At 46.9% G+C, this 9133-nt stretch overlaps 1 protein-coding gene across 12 annotated transcripts in view; it reads right to left on the minus strand.

The window, feature by feature from the left end:
* The window catches only part of FOXP1 (forkhead box P1), a 344878-nt gene that overhangs the window by 170418 nt on the left and 165327 nt on the right, over positions 1–9133 (minus strand). The window lies entirely within an intron of this gene.

The following is a 9133-nucleotide window of genomic DNA, read 5'->3' on the forward strand; positions in this document are numbered from 1 at the left end:
CTCCAAGGCTGACAGCCACAAAAATTCCTTAGTTCTTGGAGACAATTTCATTTTAAATAGCTTATTTCCGTAAGCAGAGCATGAAGCAATTTCACTCAGCCTGACAAATAAGTAAGGGCAAGGATGCTGCATTTGAAATTCAGAGATAACTAAATAGAAGCAAAATCATATTTAGACATGATAGGACCTGGAAACAGGTTCTCTTCCACTCTTAAGCTGAAGCTAAACAGTCATGATATGATCAAACGGGTTTTCACTTTTGCCTTGTAAATAAAATCAAAGGGCAACAGTCTTTTTTCTCTGACGTCTGTAGTTAATAAAGAAAGAATAAACATTACCCACTCTTACACTGGGAGGGAGGAGGAGAGAACATTTCTTAATCTCTTTCCAAAGAGGATGAACATACAGCATGCTTCCACCCCACGTGCCCCATGAAGCTGACGGATCCAAGTGCATCTCAACCAGAGTTAATCAGGGCTTGGCAAGAGCTGCATAGAGCAGGCGGGCACTGCTACAACCGGAGCTGACGGGATGCAGAGAATGCTCGTCGGGAGCTGGGACACATGCACAGGTCTGATGAAGCCAAGTGCACGCAGAAGCATTTACCAGTTGCAAGCAACCTACCTAAAGTAGCTGTAAAAGACAGTGGTGGAGCAGGTGTAAAGCCCCCATCCCCCCTTTCATGCCTATGAGATGCTATCCAGATATCTTCAGCCCAAACATCTGGAGCTTATAAAGGGACAATGAGAACGTAATGCCTCAGCAAAGCAGGTGAGAGCCAACGCAAGCCAACAGTCCTTTTCCTCCGGGTAACTCAGCCATGAGGTTGTTTTTCTTCAAAAATGTTATTATTTTTGAGCAGAATATTTACACGTCTGACTCTAAATAGGCTTTGGCACTTCTGCCAGGGAACCGAGCACGCGACTGCAATCCTGAAGGGTGACGGCAGCATCCTGGCCGCACTCGCTCTTCCTCCTTTCCAGGCATTTCCAGCGATGCAGGCAGGTCACAGGGATCAGGTTCAGGAGGGACAGACCCTTAGAAATACAATATGCTCTCCAAGAAGTCAGAAAGGAAGAAAACGGTATGGTGAAAAGGCCAAGGAAGAACAAAAGTGCCTGGGCAAGGTCCAGCGAGGATGAGCAGAGCCTGCAGAAGGGTTTACTCTGCCTTTGAAGAGAAACATGCCTGATGTCAGGTACAGCCAAGAACCCAACCCGTGGGGGGACAGGAGATGCTACCGTGAGGAATCTGCCTATTACAGGATTAAGGGCTGCAGTCCCTCCCTCTGAGGACACGGAATGCCAGACTCTGGCCCGAGGGGTTTAGGTGGTGAGGTCTGTCCAGGCGTGTCGGTAGGAACTGCAATGTACAGAGGAGAATACTGTCCAAACCTGTAGTACCTAAACATAGGTGCCGTGAAAATATTAAATATTTCTTTGTAGGAGAAAAAAATACAGAGGAATATGAAGCCAAGACACACGTTTCTTTAGGGAGTAAATGTGCCCCTCCAACACTGTGATTCTACAGTGTATTTATACCGTGTTTAAAAAACATTTGTCAAGCATATCGAAAAGCCAGAAGTTCCCTGTCACACAGCTTAATTCCTTATATCCTGTCTATATGCATATATAGGGCCAGTTTGTTAGGGGGTGGAGGTGTGTAGCAAAGCTCAATCTAGCGAGACATGACACCAGAACGGTGAACAATAAAAGCAAGTGCAGCATATGTGCTGGACATTTTGTGAAAATAACCCAGCTACAGTTTTGACTTCTGCAAATTTTCCTGCGCAGAAGTTGGTAACTCAGTTTCTGCTGTGATTCAGTTCAGCCAGCAATTAGGGCGTTCACAATCCTCCTAACTAATATTTACTCGGGAATTCAGAGATTCTAGGAAATATATCTTTACTTTTCAACTCTCTTTTTCAGTGGAGCTCAACAAGCTGTAATCTGGGGATTTTTTCTTCCCTTTTCTTAAATGTCAAGGCTTTTTTTCTGTCTAGCTGCTAAGATTCTCTATGGCTATAAGATCTGAAATGGTAGCAATAATTATATTTCCTATTTTATTACTCATAATTTCCCCCTTTGATCAGAACCCAGTGCCGTTTAACCACATTTATATGGTCATCCTGCACACAGCTTCTAAATACAGAGTCATTTTCCAAGGAAAAACTACAGGAGCTGGGTTTCCCTTTATGGCACACACATGGTATCCCATACATTTGGCACCAATTTAGCTTAGGATCATCTCATTCTTCCTTTTTATATTTGCTTCATTCAAAAAGCAACATAAAACTCCCTGTTCTCTGGGAAAGGCTCTCTCATTGCTTCCTACTGCCTTCCTTCATCCCGCCTGCAGTGTATCCACCCAGATCCAACCTGCCCTTCCCAAAAGATCCCACCGGTGAGCACAAGAAACAACCCACAGCTAAACCATGGGTCTCCAAGCTTTGCTGAACGCACTCTGCAAGCCTCACCTCAGCACAAAGCCTAGGAAACTTTTCTTACATAGCCTTCTTGTTCCTCCTCAAGACCAGGGTAAATCCTGCTTGCAAAGAGGCAAGGCCCCAGTTGGCAGTGCCCCAGCCCTGTCCGTCTGGCACAGGTGGCTGTGCAAGGGGACCCGTGCAAACAGGAGAGCACTGCCTGGGTCCGTATGGTTGCTAATGATGGCAAAACCCTGACAAACTTCACAGAACTCAAACAGAGCTGCTTTTGATTTAGGCCACGCACCTGAAAGCAGCATTTGTTTCAGTCAGCTTCCTCAAAGTGATGGTCTCAGGAAACGACACAAGCAGCCCAGCTCAAGAATTTGCAGTTCTTTGGAAAAAGAACATGGTCTTCTGAAAGGCCATCCTTAGGGTAAGTGTTTTATTTGGAGGAGAAGCCAAGGCAAAGCCAAATTCAACACAACTGATGCTGGACTCCTACCTGAAGCCAGCACACGGCACAGGCAGGGCCTGGTGGCTGCACGGCTCCGGTCAGTTTGGTCCCACATGGCATGGGAGCAAAGGAGAGTGGTTTGTCCCCAAGTCCTTCGCTAACAGCTTTGCCTGACAGACTTCAATCGCAGCTCAGGGCACGTCCGGTCAACACAATTTCACTGCACCGCTCTGTCTGCCCGCCAGTTTAGCCAGACATTCACAACCCTCACTCACAGGAAAATCTGCTGCTGGAAAGAGGTACGTGCAGCCAAAAGAACTACAAGATGTAGATTAAAAAGCCCTAGCAGCTACTTGACTCGTGCTACTTTATTTTGTGTACACCTCAGACCAGTAGCAACAGGCAGACTTCCCCGGCTTCCCAAAACATCGCCGGGTGCTGCGGGTGAGCCCGGCTGGGAGCTGCCTGGGGTCCTGCGGCTGGAAAGGCAAGGCAGCTGGGCACAGTTGCCAAGGTTTCTCATCAGAGATATCTGTCCATACCCACAGCCACGAACAGAGGTGCTTACAAATAGGAACAAGCCAACAAGAATGGGGACGGAGAATCATCACGCTCCAAAACCTGCAGTCAGCTCGGTTCAGTCAGATGTGGAAGGCCAGCGGCACAGTACTCGGGTAATGGCACAGTGACAAATAACTGTTTGCCTTAGCTATTGGTAAATACAAAGACAAATTCCTACAGCTTTTTCACTGGATACCATTAAAAGACTATGTTGAAAAGCATTATAGAGATAGAGATCAGAGGCCTATTTTTGTTTCTATGTCTTGATACCCGAGACTTTGATGGGGTAAGTTTATTAGCATATGATAAATTACTCTTTAATCTGGTGTAGTTATAATTCTAGAGAGAGGTTCAGCGGCTTTGCTCTCAACCAAAAGTATTTCTGTGAAGAAACACTTGTTTTGCTGGGAAAGGGTAAGAACAAAGCTGTTTGTAAACAAAGCTGCAAAAGGAGAAGTCCGTCTCCCATGAAGCTCAACACTCCCTGAAATAACTTTCTGCAGAAAGCTACCATTATCTGATGTGAAAAATTTCTCTGAAACCAGCAATCCTGAATTACACAGAAATGCTCAAACAGGGCTGCACAGTACATCGTTTGAACTGGGATCTCTTAATTTCCCACCTGATTGGGTTGAAAAGGTTTGTGGGTTGGAAAGTGTGGAAGGAGAAACTTAGTGAAAATTGCAATCCGGGATCAGATTAAAGAGGGGGATGATACGGGGAAAATCTTCATGAACGCGTTTCTTTATCCAGAATGAACTGACAAGGTCCTGCGAGGGGAGGAAGGATACGTGTTTTGTTAGGACAGAAGAGGGCAGGAAAAACTACGCCTGAAGCCTCCTTTGAAGACAGCTCTTACAACACAGCTTCTTTAAGGGGGAGATACTGAAATCACATTGAAAGAAATGTTATCTCCGAAGAAGATTAACGCTCAAGTTCCTGTACAGTGCACTACAACGTCACGTCCATGAAACACTAAGAACACCAAAAGCAATTCTTCTGCCCCAGCTCTCAGTCCATCCTACCTTCATCTGTCTGCCTCGCCCATAAATCTCTCCAGAACCCAAGAGAGAGACACTCCATATCTTCCTTTCTACAGAAACTGAAGACACAGCACCTCCTTTGCCGCCTATGACATCCTAAAGCAATATACACATTATCCTCAAAAGAAAGACCTGAACTGTAAGGCTACTGCTAAAATACACCAAGTCAAGAACTCTTTTCATGAGCTTTAGAGACCGCAATTTTCCCACATCACACTGACTCCCTCTGAGCTCCTGGAGCGGCATGGAGAAGCCCAGCCCACACGGCCTTGTTTTGAGAAGAGCCCTCTCTCTGCCCGTGCCCTTGGTCGGGCTCTGAGCACAGCAGGCAAGGGAAATGCTTCTGGGTTTGTCTCTCATGCACTTGCGCACAAAGGCCATGCTCAGGCACACAGCCTCAGAGAATGGACGTGGGGAGCCTTTCATCTTCTGGGCACGTGTTGTTTTGGAAGCAAGCCCTGAGACTGGATACTACATGTCTACGTTGCCCATCCTGAACAATTGGCTGACGTCATTATCTGGGCTCTTGTGTCACAGAGAACACAAGGGGCCTGTAAAAGGAAAGAGCCATACTTTTACTTGTCTCCATGGATGCTCTCCATTGCTACATGCAGGAAGGGATGCCAGAAGAACAGACATCTCAACAGACTGGTGGGAAGAGCAGAGGCTTTGTGGCAATCATTGTCATGCTCCTGACACAGAAGTGAGGGTACAAATTCAATGGGGCAGGGTTGGCTATCATAGGATGCCTGCTGGAAAACAAAACAACACATGAGAAATGCACAAAGTGCAGGTGAGGACCATAAAAACCCAATGCTGGGCAGTTGGTAAGCGCGGGACCCTCCCATTTATTTGCTATGTACCATAAAGGGGTGGAGGTGGGAGTGGAGAGCGTGCGCTGGGAATCGGCAGTTTCACACTGCTCACCCAGGAAGTTATTGACTTGCATGTTTATGGGCAACGGCACAAACTATTTGTGGTCATGGGACCCTGTGTAAGGAAAGGATTGCGAGGTTTTCATAACGCTCTTCAGTTAACTTGGTTACCCACACAACAATGGCTTTCTGAGAGGCCAACTGCTGCTAAAAACTGGGGACGGGCTTTACTTCCAGAGGTATTAAACTATGAAAATATCTAACCATAACAGTAAGCAGCTATAAAAAGAGCCCTGTTTATTTCACATGATTTCTTTGTATGCCACAGTGCTATGAGAATACTTCAGCTCAATGACAACATGGTAAATGGGAAAAGATTAACCGTTTAAGTCAGCACTCGCTCATCAGTTCATCTTTGTTAGGTTTTGGTGACTTATTCTTCTGAAACCCAGGATTTCTTTAGGATGAGGAGGCAGAAGAACGCAGGAATGCCAGTTTTTAAAAATTAAATTCAAAATTGACCTGATGTTAAGCTCAACCCGAGCAGGCACCTTGAAAGGAGAAAGCAGCAACGCATGAAACAAAGCAATGCCGCAGGTTTCATTCTGCGCTGGGTAGGTGGGCCACAAACCTGCCTACCTCGGGAGGACCCCGGTGTCTCCCATCTGGAACACTGCAGATCCCATCCGGTAACTTTTCTGCAGCGGCGGAGCAGCGCAGAGCTGCCCGTGCTGTGCAAGGAGGCAGCCACGGCTCGCACCTGCAGAGCATGCAAGGCCTCACCTCGTGCTTCCAGCACCGGGGCACGCCAAAAAGAGGGGGGAGAAGGAAGATCGCAACTGTTTATCAGGAGACCTGCACCGCTCCACAGAGGACACTTCCACCCCTGCTAATCCCAGCTCCTTAAAGCAACTCTCAGTAAGATAATGAATCCTTTAAATGTTACATCTTGTGTCGTGCATTATTGTGGTGCAGCAACTCTCCACATCAAACAGTCATCAGCGCTCTTACAAAGTGGGCTTATGAGAGACCGGCTGAAAGGCGCTGTGTGAAAAGAAGTGGAAAATTAAAGCTGAAGCAGTCGAAGAAAGGGCTTAATTTACTGGCATGTACAGTATGCAAATGAGATTACTCTCAGCTTAACTGCATCATTTATGTCCATAATAACGGCATCATCATTACAGGGCTCAAATTAAATTACACCATAATTAGCATATCAAAGTGATTGGTTAAAGTTTAAAACAAATACCCAATTTTGTTAATGAACAGCTGTAATTGTCATGTACACTTCAATGAAAACTCCCTAAACAAATATATGTTTTAGAACAGAAAAAAGATTTCCAAGCAGACAGGTCTGCAGTGGAGGTAAATTGCCTAAAAAGGAATGACACCGACCATTCTATTAATGGCAATAGACGCTCATGGCTCCCAGGTAATAAAGCATCCCATCCGTGCCCGCCCTGCAGCGCTGTGGCACCGCGGCACGCCATGCAGCACGCAGCCCCACCTGCTCTGCCCACATCTCCACGCCACTTTCAGAGGTGGATCTGCACCCGGTGAAGTTTTTGCTGTTCTCGTCTCATTAAAATAAATAGGGAGGTGGGACCAGCGGGTTTGTCACTGTCAGGCTGACAGTCGCCGACGCGTTTGCACAGATCAATCAGCACAGCATACAGTAAGAGCAGAAGAGGAGCCGAGCAGTGCTAACGCTGCACAGCAAGGGCAGGGGCTGCCGAGCATGCGGAGCTGCACCGCTCCGTCCCCAAAATGCTGGCACTGCTCCGCTGGGCTACGTGCTGCTGCCCGAAGTTACGGGAGGCGACACCGGGAAATATATTTGGTGCTAAAATTGGGAATGCACTTTCAAATATACTTAACAAGGAAATTGAATGTCTTATTAAATCCGTATTATCAAAACACTGTTCAAAAATTTAAAGAAAGTAGCTTTTCATTTTATTCATCGAGGAATCCATTAAAGCCTAAGCTCTGAAGTAGTATGTAAATTATGTGCCTTTCAAGGTAGAGCTAGGGCAAATTCACTCCATCAACTAATGATGAACCTCATTATGTGCAAGGAGTATTCATAATGAGGAAACAAGCCACCCGCCATTCCACGTTCCAACATAAATCCCTGCAAAATGTGAATATCTCCACGTCTAATTAAGGGCCACTAATTCCTATCATCCCCTACATGGCCCAAAAAGCAAAAACTAGAAATGTGCTTTAAAATACATCCTTCCATTTTAAAAATACACATTTATTTGTGTTTACCACGAGGAGATGCAATTAAAAATAAAACCTCTCCCAGTTGCATAGGATAAAAGTTTGGGAACACAGAAGTTTATTGACATTGCCTGACCCCGGCCTTACATTTTCAGAAGGCTTCTGCCCAGCAAAGGTCAGGCTGAACAGCTCAGCAGAAACACAAATAAACAGGCAAAGAGCAGAAATCTGCGAGTACCTAAGGAATAACATTTTAAGGACAGGGGGGAAAAAAAAAAAAAGAAAAAAAAAAAAAGAGGAGGAAAAGCTGAGCCACCCGGTTCTGCTCTGAAACTATGACTTCCTTAAAAAAAAAAAAACAAAAAAAAAAACAGAGATCCCATCATCAGTTGGGAGAGGCTGGCAGCAGAGGCAGGAAGAGGGAGAGCCAACTCCGCTGCCAAGTCCACAACAGGTACTGAGAAGGTTTCTGGATCGACGCTCGGTTTAGGCAGAAGCTGCTTCCCTCCTTCAGCCCTGTGAGCAGCGCGGACTGAAGGCAGAGCTGTGTAACACGGGGCTGATGAAGGGCGCCCTTCCTCACTTATCTAGCTGTGCTATTTCTGCCCGCTCCTACAACAGCAATGCATTTCTCATTAAGTTACATAATGCCGGGCGCATCCGTCCCCATGCATTCATTCGCTCTCGCACTGAATTATGAATTTGCTGCACTTCTGGCGGAGGAGCGGACAGGTTGCCGGCTGATTCCCCTCGGCACGCCACGCTGCTGAGTTACTGCTCTGTGCTAGCGTTTCCCTGCATCTCCAAACCCAACCCAGAGGCACGGCAAAGCCTCAGAGCCTTTCCGTTTGCAGGAAGAGAAACCGTCCCCTGGAGCCGAATCACAGAGAGGCTTCAAGGAAAGAGAGCCGAGAAGGCACGGCGGGGTGGCCTGGGAAACAGGGTGACTCCTGGCGGGGCACGTGGGCGGCCCCAGCAGCCTTCAGGTTCCGCCACCCGAAAAGTTGGAGCGCTCCTGTAAAAATACCCCTCACATTCCAGCCCTGGAACAGTTCATTTAGAATTCACAGAAATTCAGAGCTGCTGAGGAACACGAGCACATCGAATCATAAATGCAAAAATAATAATAACAATAATAATCAATACTTAGAAGAACAAAAGAGAGCACGCAGATGAAAGTATTTTAGCAACGCACATTTTCTCGAAATAGCAGGGCAGGGCATGCTGGGGGGGTGCGGGAGGAGGGGGCTCCGGCTTCTTTAACTTGCATAAAAATAAAACTACACTCCCTAAAGCTGCTCCCCGGCACGCTCGCTCCCTCCTCGCCTCCATGGAGGGCTTCTTTTTTTTTTTTTTTTTCCTTTTCTTTTTTTTTTTTTTCTCCTCCTTTTAGGTCAACCAGTCATGCACTGGGAAGCCAACCCTCCAAAAATAACTTGTCCCTCCCCCGGAGCGCCGAGCTGAACAACCTACCTTTGTTCTGGAGGCGGCAGATAACAGGCGGCACGCCGCGGGAGCTCGGCGGGGCGGCCCGGGGGGCGCGGGGCTG

Source organism: Numida meleagris, chromosome 11, assembly GCF_002078875.1.
Source record: "Numida meleagris isolate 19003 breed g44 Domestic line chromosome 11, NumMel1.0, whole genome shotgun sequence".
Lineage (NCBI taxonomy): Eukaryota > Metazoa > Chordata > Aves > Galliformes > Numididae > Numida > Numida meleagris.